This window comes from Eucalyptus grandis, chromosome 3 (genome assembly GCF_016545825.1).
Source record: "Eucalyptus grandis isolate ANBG69807.140 chromosome 3, ASM1654582v1, whole genome shotgun sequence".
Classification (NCBI taxonomy): domain Eukaryota; kingdom Viridiplantae; phylum Streptophyta; class Magnoliopsida; order Myrtales; family Myrtaceae; genus Eucalyptus; species Eucalyptus grandis.
Window position 1 is genome coordinate 48783189 of NC_052614.1, and position 11762 is coordinate 48794950.

The window sequence follows — 11762 nt, forward strand, 5'->3', positions numbered from 1 at the left end:
CGTTCTTGAACGAAACAATGAATAAAAACACGCAGGCCCTTAATTTCTTTATGTGAATTGGTGAAAATACTATGAAAGATTGTGAGTAAACACAATTGAGAATCTCTGTAGTGTTATCTAGGGCCGGAATACTTGAGCTATTGAGTGTTTGCAAACTCTATATTTTTCCGAATTCATAATGAATTTCTTGACGGTTAGCTCTTTCCATGGAGAATATACCAATATTCAAAGGAAACAATGTAGACACAAAATGACCTTATCATTCCTCATTAATTTTTCTGATAATTTTTTTCCCTCGCATGTGATATTGAATTGCAAGATCATAACGAATAAGCAGAAAAGAGTACTTGTGAAATTCTAGGGGGAAGTAAGTAACTCTCATGCCCTTGTCCCATACTCAAAACGGAAAAAACGAGTCCCACATTCTCCAAACAAAGACACATAATACGACATGATCTGAAAGTGGCGATCCTCCCTCGAGCGAAGAAGGTATTGATTGAGCGAAGCTCCTCATTGTCCTCCTCTTTCCCTTTACCCTTTTTTGCCTTTTTGGGTCCATAAAGCTTCCACTCGTCTCGACGCGACCCCATCGGCCATCAATTTGAAAGTGGACGTGACGAAAATTGCATGGACACCGATGCTCCAACGTGCATATTTATAACAATCACGCCTTAGACAGTTAAAAGATCATCATGTTTCATCGTATATGGGTCGACCTGAGGTCATCAATTTAAGCCTGTATCAAAGGAAGAGGCTCGTAAGACGGGGTTATCTGTCGGGTGACATTGGCTATGCGCCAAGACCGTCTGGTATGACTATTGGCTATGCCGTGCGTTGGGAGCTATATCTATCTTGTGATAATGACTTCGGCCGAGCGCGTCCTATATGTGTACTACCTTAAAGATGAGCAAGATGACGTTCCAAGATCGCAACTGCCAAATTATGATCAAGAACGACTTGAAGTTTGCAGCACCCATTACCCGCTAAGACCATGGATCGGCACCGGACGAAACCATTCCGCATACCGTCTTGCTAGGAAGAGACTCGCGACCTGAACTACGGAATGAGAACCGCATAACCCCAGATCTCCACAAGTTTGTCAGAAGAGAGAATGTCATCCATCGCGTGGTCTGATCCTTTTGTATTGTTCCAAACACCAGACATTCACCACACAAAACTTAACCGAGAATGGTGATGCGTAGACGGACAATTCAACCATACTAACTTCACTTCTTTCGCATACTAACTTCACTTTTTTCGAACTAAGCATGAAAGTAAATTTGACGGGACTGGGCAGAGAATTCGTTTCTTGTTCTCTGACTTGTTAAAGTTCGTATTTACCATATCGACTAGAGCCGAACTCACATCAAAACATGATAGACCAATCTCACACCACGCTCGAACTCATGCATCCACTTCTAGTTTCAAGAAGCCAACTGTTCGTGGTGGCTGTGGCTCATCTTGAGAATCTATGTGGATCATTCCATCGCAAAATTTAGAACAACAATCCTAGACTCAAGAGTATCATTCCACCGCAAAACTGAGAACAACTCGACCCCGCTCCTATTCATCGCGCCTCAGCGGCTGTAATTATTGTAACGAGTTCTATGGCTAACATAAATAAGCAAAAGCAAAATGCAACAAACCCAACTAGAAGGTCAATCTCGAAATTTGGATGGATGGAACAGTCAAGAACACAACGTATTCGAGATGAAGCTATGCATAATTATTAGACACCAGTGCCTTCATAGGACTAAAAGCTCTGATACTTCCTCACTATCCCAAACTTTCCCCACAATTACATTATTAAGAATTCCTGAGAATCGCATATTGAAACAACAGACCTGAAAGAGAAAAGCTTCTCCTGATGCAAACAAGCGAGTTCGAATCTCACATCCGAGATTTTGCTTGCCCAGATGGAGCACCCTGCAGCAGTACAGTAGAGCCCGTGTTAGAACAGAAGATTACTAGTCACAGGTAAGCAAAATTGTTATGCTCTTATTTTGGCATGACTAATATCAGGATGGGCACTAAATATATGCCTAATTAAACTGATTCATGGATTCAAGCTCTCCATTGGAAATTGATGCTCAAATTGTAAACCAGAAGAAGCACATCAAGTCAAGAAACTAGCGGATCTCAGATGCCAAGCATGACATTTGATATGCTACAAATTTGCAACTCTTCAAATTAGTAAAATATGTGTACATAACCCTGTTGTATAGAGTATAAGATTTCTCACCAGGGAATTCCCTGGCTGCCCTGTTGGCCAAGTAAGCGCAAGGCTTGAAGAAGCCTCCATACAGCTTCGACCATTCTTCCAATCTCGAATATATGTACTTGGATCCAAGAGAATCAGCCCAGAACATTATGCCTCCCTGTCAGAAACAATATTCAACAGATACTCAGAAGTTTTGGTAAAACAAATAAAGGTATGTACAAATAAATCCAATATGCATACCTGTAAGGTGGGAAACCCATGCCCATTACGGAAGCTATGTCAAGGTCGGCTGCCTTAACAGCGATGCCTTCATCAAGAACCCGGCATGCCTCATTCACCACAGGTAAGAATGTCATTTCCACAATGTCCTTCTCCGGCAACTTCACAAACTGTTTCCACATTCACTTATGTAAAACTTCTTCACTAACTTATATTTAAGGATGTCTATCATAACATGTGAGGGAGAGAGAGAGAGAGAGAGAGAGAGAGACCTTAGGGTCAATAGAGACACCAGATATACTCCTAGCTTTCTCAACATACTTTTTCAACTCAGGATCAGGGCTAGCTTTTCGCCTATCATCATATAAGTAGAAGCCTTTACGGGTTGCTTCACCTGCCACAGAGTGCCATAAGAAATTAACAAAGTTGTCAAACGTCAAAGGATGAAAAAGATGCCAGCCAGCGCATCACAGGTCCCTGAGCTCCTGAAGCTTTAACTCTGTTTACCTAGTCTCTTATCTTCCTGTAGAAGTGGAGTGAGCATCGACTTATAAGTTCGTTCAGGAAAATTCTGGGACGAATTGTGTGCCAGTTGCAATAGCCACGCCAAACCCGACAAGGTCAGCCAATCTGCAGACAACCAAAATGTGAGACAAATGAGACCATTCGGCAGAATGATAGGGAGTTTCTTTTTCAAAATAACAGCTTAAGATACACCCAAATGTGTTAACCACCTGAATGGACCCATTGGCATCCCAAATTTGGTAATTACTTTGTCAATCTGATAGAGATCAGCCCCGTGCTCGACAAGCAGCATAGCTGCCATTGTATAAGGAAGAACATCCTGTTTACAGCAAAGCCCGTGCAATTCCCAACCACAACTGGGGTCTTCTTTATCTTCTTCCCAACATCTAAAAGGTCAACGATAGCCTGGGGAGATGTATGCTGAGTACGTACAATTTCTAGTAAGGGCATGATATGGGCAGGACTGCAATGGAAATATTAGTCAGCAACTGAGCCAAAGCAGAGGTGAGCAGAAGAAGAAATTGACAATGACCTAAAAAACAATGAATACAACCGTGCATATCATGTTACCTAAAGAAATGAGCACCAATAATCCTGTCCCGCGACCTGGTCTTCTCACCTTGAGGTTCAAGTCAATTGTGGAAGTATTAGTCGCAAGAATGCAATGAGGTGGGCAACTTCGCTCAAGATCCGCAAAAAATTTGTTGCTTTAGCGAAACATTCTCTATCACAGCCTGTTTAAAGCACAACCATGTAACAGTAAATACTTAACCCTTTCCACATTTAAATATGTCTACAGCCCCATACCAATACTACCTCGATAACCATGTCCACATCTTTGAAGCTCTCATAGTCTAGCACACCCTTAAGAAGAGACATTGTTTTTTCAAACTTCTCTTGCGTCATGTTGCCTTTCTTCACACGGCTCTGCAGATTAGCTGATGCCAAGTACTTTCAGCTTAAACATTTTCCAAAACACAATTAAAGCAATCTGGAAAACGTATCAAGCCTGCAAACACAAAGTGACGACAGCTCTGACCTTTCACTCTGCCTATGCCAGCCTGCAAAATTTATCATTCACTTCTTTAAGTATCACGGAATAATTGCTGAGTACCAATGCTGTCGCTATTCCTGAGCCCATCAATCCTCCACCAACAACAGCAACATTCCTCACTTGCCTAGGCATCAAGCCTCTGTCAGTAATGCCTGGAACCTGTTCATAATTCAGACAAGAAGTGTTGCCAGATTACATGACAAAAGATAGGAAATGGAGAATTATCAGGGAAAAAAAAAAAGTTAAAAGAAATCAGTCGACTGAGATATGCACTTGAGGCTCCTACATTGCAAAAGGGACTGAAAATAAATACAAATACTCACTATCTCCAAGCAATTGGACAGACAGGATTCCCATTGTTACATTCAAAATGACCATATTTAAGGTTGTGTCAGTGGATTTACACAGGTTACACCTCAGTATGACTTCATGGATGACTTGGTTCACCTTCCCTTTGTTTAAGTGGGATTAAAGACTAAGGTGAAAAAAGTAGTTCAGTATAAAGAAACTTGCATATAATTGTTAAGAGGTTGAAGACACAAAATGCTTTTGAAATGGATCAGAAAGCAGTTTCCCATTCCTGAATACTCATAATAAGAAAATCTCTTTTTTAGGTGATTATTTTCTACCTTACCAGCTTTAAACCTGCTCTTACAAATACTTCCATAAAAGACGAACAACAGATGCTTCATACTCTACAGGCATAAGACTTGCAATTTAAATCTCCATAATTTCACAACAAACAACATCATGTGGAAGAACATAGACTCCACTCAAACCTTTGAAGTTCCACGTTGAGCAAAAAAAATATGAACCAAGCTCTTGCACGTGTCAGCATGTAGAAGTTCTTGAAAAGCTTCAGCTTCCTGCAGCACCGAATACACAGTTTTACAGATCCATATCCTCTAATATAAACGTAGAACAAAATGATAAAGGTGTGACCTTCCAAAGTCCAGCAAGCGGACCAGAGACTACACCCTCTTCAACAACGTCGATGCAAACCAACGGATGAGTAAGATTAGGAGCTTGTTTTTGTTTGAGCTCTTGCAAACTTAAAATCTCTCTGGCCTCTCCAAGAGGCTCTAACTGTCGGTCTTGTAAAGACTGGCAACCCATGGTCTTCTACCTTCCAAGATATCCAGTGCCCACCGCCGCGCGGTGGCTTGGCCAACTCATTTGGTGAAACAACGGCATCCACGAGACCCAAGCCCAATGCTTCCTCCTTTACTGGCTTTGAGGTCTGCAAAAGAGCAGATAATAGGTCAGGATGAATGAGTATGCAAGTAAACTTTACAGGCCCACAAAATGTGGTAAAATATAAGTTGAAGATTAAAGTAGGTGATCTACCAGCATCATTTGAAGAGATTTGGATAGACCAACAAGACGCGGAAGCCGCTGTGTTCCTGAACCAGTGTACATGCATAAGAAAAGGAAGCTACAGAATTACAAAGAACACATAGGTGATGCCATAATGTCCTTGCACTAAAATAGAAACTTCTGATTGAACTCAGGCCATCGAGATGAAGGTATAAGCAGGAACATTTTTACCTTAAAGTATTGGTTATCCTTTTCCGTCCATCGCTTAACAATCAAAGATACGTTGTCATGCGCATATATGATGGAAAATAAAAACCAGCCAGAGAACACCATTCAACGCTTACATCCACTATGCATTTGAAAGTTTATATACAATTTCCATGCTGCTTCTATGTCAACACCTCACAGGGTTTCTGACCTCAATGTATGCCAGCATCTTTTCTTGAAAACCCCTTTTTTTTTTTGCAATTTCAATGCTACTGCTATACGATCTAGAATCAAGATGCATACGTAAACTTCCAACAGTAAAGCTTACTGAATAGATTAGGAGAAAAGTCACATAGGCAATAGCACTTCTGCTTGAGCAATCAAATACCTCCAAATCCAGGAAGAACCCCAAGCTGCAGTTCAGGAAGGCCTAATTGTGCAACAGAAGTGCAAATTCTTGCATGGCATGCCTAACAAAGCAAAATGGAGGGAAAAAATAATTGGTAATGACAGAACATAACACAAGAAAGCTCTTTACATGAAAATGAAAGGTGCCCCAAGAAAGGGAATACATACCATAGCAACTTCTAAACCTCCACCCAAGGCCAGGCCATCAATGGCAGCAACTGAAGGCTTTCTAGCAGCTGACAAGAAACATGACCAATCAAAATACCAAAAACAGCTCAGCTCAACTCAAATATCTTGAGAAGTATCTTCTGCATACCTTCAACAGTCTTGGTGAGTATTTCGACTGCTATGAAACCAGGCTTTGGTTGCTCCTCTAGCAACACAGAACCCACGTGAATTTGAAATCGACAACAATTTTTACCATATTTAAGAGCATCAGATCATATATATACCCTTGCCAGTTTGAATTCCACCAAAGGCTGTAATGTCAAAGCCACCAGAGAACTTGCCATTTGCACCTGGTCGAGCACAAAATTATTAGGTCCGTCTCCATTTTACCCATTGATTAGTTATTAGGCAGAAAAAATTCCTCCTTGAACATTTACCAGTAACGACAATTGCTTTAACATCATTTCTTCGCAAGGCCTCATCATAACTCTGCTTTAAGCTGTTCAAAACTGGAGAGGATAAAGAGATTCAAGCTATAATCTTACAGATGGTAACAGAATATAACATAAGTTACAGAAATATGTGTCAAAAGCTATAAGTTCAAGGTTACTTCAATAACATTGGAGTCATTATATCTGCACATATTTGAAAGCGTGATGGCTAAAGTCCAAGGTCAGTAAGTGACCCAGTTTGGCTAGCATTATTGTGTTCAATAGAACCCAAGAATCCACCTCCATGAGCTTAGCACTCAACAAGCAAGCACCAGAGGAAAATACCAAAAGAAAGTAAGGCTTTCCATGCGTAAGCAATACGATCAGTCAGATTATAGTCATCAACCAGAGCCACTCCGGAAAACAAAAAAAGTCTAGCACTCTTGCAGACCAAGGTACAACCTCCTGTCAGTAATCAACCCCATTTCAAGTAGTAATCAGAGATCACAGCAGAATTTTCTCGGTACGTGTCTCCTATTCCAATAACACAAGCAAGAACAAACGGGAGAATCCAGACTCCAAAGTGCCACTTATTGCAAAATCTGCTATTTAAACCATGCTGGCATCCAAGCTTCAATCCTCAAAGCCTAATAGTTTAATCACTAAATTTTTTGTTGACATCTTATCACATAATCCTGCCGGTATCCTCACTACAACTGTAACCGTCAGGCTGGCAACACTTTGATCTAAACATGAAGATGAAATATTCAAGGCATAGATGGGTCACTGTGATCTGCTATATCTGTTTATGCGAAGCAGAGCACACACTCAAAAGAACAATTTTCAAATTCTACCAAATTCCTGAAAGCAATAAGCCACTAGCAAATTCACTCATCAAACCCACAGAAGCCTCTAATAATGAGGGGGGATAAAAGAGAACACGAACAATCAAGCTGATGGTGATATCAGCAACGAACATCAGATCATAATTCAAAAAGGAAAAGAACCCAGCTGCAGAATCCCCACTCCACACCATATCATGCCATCCGGGGTCAAGCAACCCAAAAAAAAAAAAGAGGGATCCCCAAAGAGGGCTCAAGCAAGACCAGCAGCTAAATCAAACATTCGCAAGAAAAACCCAAGAAGCGATCAAGAAACGAGTGAGGCTACCATCGAGAGAGAGAGTTGACAGGAGGGTTGATGATGGTGATGACAGCCACCCCATCAGCTCCCACATCGAGGGTCGTTCTTCCCTTCGGGCTGCTTCCCATTTTTCTCCCTTCCCCCAAAAAGACGGCCTTTCTCTTCCTTTTCTTCTCCCCCGCGAGAGGTCTTTCGATGCAAGAATTCAAGGAAACAGTTGGAGAGTAAAAGAAAACGTCAGATCTTTCCTGGGTCGGGATCGGTGTGGTGCCCAGTATTTATGGAGGTGTCGTGTCGTCCTGGGGAAAAGCGACGCTTTGCGCAGCTTGCAAGATAAAAACTCCAAGAAGCTGCACCGGATCTGATTTCAGCATGAGAAAGTACAATTTAAATTAAAACCAATTCCCGTTTTCCTTTAAAGATAAGATCTTTATCCTTCGTTGACAAAGTCTTCGTCCGTTGGCTTTTGTCGGTACCCCACCGCACGGTCTCCATTCCGCCGTGCACTCCTCAGGATCATCGACGCAGGTGAGATAAAAACGCATCAAAGAAGACGAATATCCTTGCGACGTCTAATGAACCTTGGATTTGGGAAATTGATCTTTTTTCATAACACGAAAAAGTCGATTTTAAATATAATTTGAATTCATGAAAACTCTCCTTGATTTTAATTTGGATACGATATTCATTCTTGACAATTTTAAATTGTTGGGTGAATATGTAATTTAATATTTAATATTTTAATAAATAAAAAGATATATGATTGTATTCAGATCAGATGGATAATGCTTTTTCTGATAGGAAGATAAGAGATTTGACATTTCCAATGTTCACGCACTACGAGGCGCAGAACGGGCCCTTTCTTGAGTTTATATAAAGCCCATACCCCCATCCTAGCACTTGGCCACGGTGACGGCCTGGTAATTTTTAAAGAAAGAATTATTGGAAAATACTTATTCAATCAAATCAAGTTGCGATACGAGTGCATTTCAAGTAATTTGGAAAAACAATACACTTTTTAGTAGCGCCGTTTTAGAAATGATTAACATAAATGAACATAAATGACTGCATCATCATTATTTAAATGATAACTATCTTTGTTAACACGTTCTTGTGTAGTTGACTTCTACAAAAGCTAATTATGCCATAAAATAGTCTTTTTTTTTTTTAATTTTGAACGAACAAATGGGACCTGTTATATTTCGAGATACGTTTGCTTGTACAAAAGATGAGCTCTCAAGGTGCCGTAAACGCCAGTGGGTGTGTAAGTCAGAGAGCCATGATGAAGAGATCAAAAAAGTGATGGCTCACCTCCTTCATTATTTCAGAATATTAGTGTTGTCTACATGACTCTATCAAATGTACTTCGAGTCCGATAACATCTCCAGACTCTTCGGTAGATGAAGACAAAGACCTAGCGAAAGGATGTGCGGTGTTCTTCTTCTTATGAAACTAAGTCCTCACAGGTTTTCTAGGCATTACTTGATGAGGGCGTGCTCTTCGTTTTGTGGTGTGGAACTCGTCATATTGAATTGATCGACTTATGCGACATGTGTTTTTATGCCAACTTATTGTCATCGTTATTATGCGTTGCACTTGGGCACTCATCCACTACAAAATTTTTATCAAGTTGTTATGTCTCATCATCGTGGAATTAGGCCGGTTGCAAGTGGAAAGCCGACATGCCTACATTGTTATGACAATACTCATTGAACAAGTTCCATGACAATTGCAAGCTAAGACTAGATTTGATTGTTATTATTGGACACAACTGGTGTTATTATTTGTTCTCCACTATTAACCTGTATTACAATTAAGTTAGTTACCATCAAGGTTCTTAGACCTATTAATTAATTGTTCATCTATTCTTCATAAAATCACAATTTCAATTCATGCTATGAGTAAATTTCTAACAGTTTACCTCATGCAAAGAGATTTCATGACTATTAAAATTTTAGTGAGCCTCATTGGGCTCGCCAATTTTATAACTTTGGGTCTCGAGATGAGTCAATTTGAATATTTGGGTGAGCAAGGGATCAGTAATGCTGATCGTCCTCCATGCCCATTTACTAATAAAACAACTCAATTGCAAAAAAAAAAAAAAAATTAGGAACTTCGACCCAAAAAAAAGGCAGCAAAGGAAAACAAAAGGCTGAAAAAGCCTTAACACATCAAACTCTAAGCACAAGCAGGTGATGACTAGATTATAGAGCAATACCAGTTCTTTATGGGCCTAACCCAATTTGCGATGGGCCTTGCAAGGCCCAAGAATTTAGACAAACCCAGTTTCCCTCCTCCCATATGCAAAGATCATAGGGGTGATCAACTCCTAATCAGTCTGATTTTAAGGTGGAATCGGGAAGCTGTGGACAGGACCGATTAGTCTTAGAACCAGGAAGCTGGTCCCATAGGTCAGTCTAGGTCAGTCTAGTTCCTATTTTTGATCCATTGGAATCGGTCACTTTTTTTCTTTCACTATTTAATATCTTATGTTATGAAGAAATTAAAAAATAATAATAATAAACGCTTGAGCTTATATTAGTATTACAATCAACAACAGAAACAAGAGGCAAACCTACGCAAAGTCCATAGTAGAACCACGCATGCACAGCGCAGTACCACAGGCCATTGTTCTTGAGCTTCATATTGATCATCCTTTCCCAAATGTTGCCACGCATCAAAGTTAGCCAACATATCAACGTCCATTGTGAATAGAATCGACAACATAATTTTATTTGAAATGAAGCATACTAACTCCCTTTGAGGAAAGAACATGAACGACTTGAAATGAGAGAGAAATGAGGAGGGAAGAGAAACACTTTTTTTTTTTAAGAAATTAAAAAATATATTTTATAGTCGATTCGATCTGAGTCCGATTCCCCTTTGGAATTGGGAGGGCGGACTTCCTGGACATCAATTCTACTTTTAGGAACTAGGAACCAAATTGACAATCCCAAGAAGACCAAACCGACCAATCCCGGTTTGGTTAATACCATTCCTAATTTGGACGGTCCGTTTTGCACACCCTACCAGCACAATAAAAGATCTATGGTGCATTTGTTCCATAAAAAAAGAAAAAAATCAACAATTTGAAAAATATTTTTTCAAAAGTAATCAATTGTATCGCTTATAGAAAGAACTAAATGAATAAATAAAAAATATTTTCATAATTAGCGAAAATATTATAAAATTAACAGTAACAGTGACCGTTGCTTGATGATGGCAAATCACTTCGATCGTTTAAGCCCTTTCTGTGATAGAATATGCTGCTTTAGCTCGCAAGGTTATATAGTATAGAACTTGGTTTAAGTAATGATATTCCCCCGATCGAGGAGAAAGAGCCGGTAGCAAGAGAATTTCTTCTTGGTTAATTTCAAGAATTTGGATAAACCCATTTTCCCCTCCATTTGCAAAAATCATGCCACTTTTTAACCTCGCTTTGGCAATATATCTATCATGCATTTATTTCGTGAAAAAATTGACAAGTTGAAAGTATTTCTCTAAAAGTAATCACATGTATCATTCACGAGATTGAAAGTATGAATGAAAATCATTTTCATCATCAGCAAAAGAGATGCGGTGATTATCGTTTATAGAGTGTGTTTAGCGACTATTACATTCTAAGAACAATTTTTGCTCAATAATAAAAAAATTTTATTATGTCCCCTAGACAAGTTTATGAGCATTTGAAAGCGTTTAATAACTACCTAAAATTTCTATTTTATGAATAAAAATACGTTTGGTACGATTCTTAAATTTGTTTACGACTTAATTTTTTTTTAAATACTTTTATTATATATAATTTTAATTTATTTATTATATAAATTTAATTTATTTTTAATTTTTATTATATATATTCTTATTATTTATATAATTCTATCATATTTTTTAATATTATTTTATTATGTAATTTTATTATATTTTTAAATATAATTTTCTTTGTTTAATATTATTATATTTTTAAAATTTTAATAATTTCATTATATTTTAAATTATTTATTTATATACTTAAATTTATTATATAAAATTATTATATTTGTAATATATATTTATTATCTAATTTTATTAT

At 38.7% G+C, this 11762-nt stretch overlaps 1 pseudogene; it reads right to left on the reverse strand.

Moving 5' to 3' along the window:
- Positions 1 to 2382: 2382 nt before the first annotated feature.
- LOC120292183 lies at positions 2383 to 8214 on the reverse strand (annotated as a pseudogene).
- Between the last annotated feature and the right edge of the window lie 3548 nt (positions 8215 to 11762).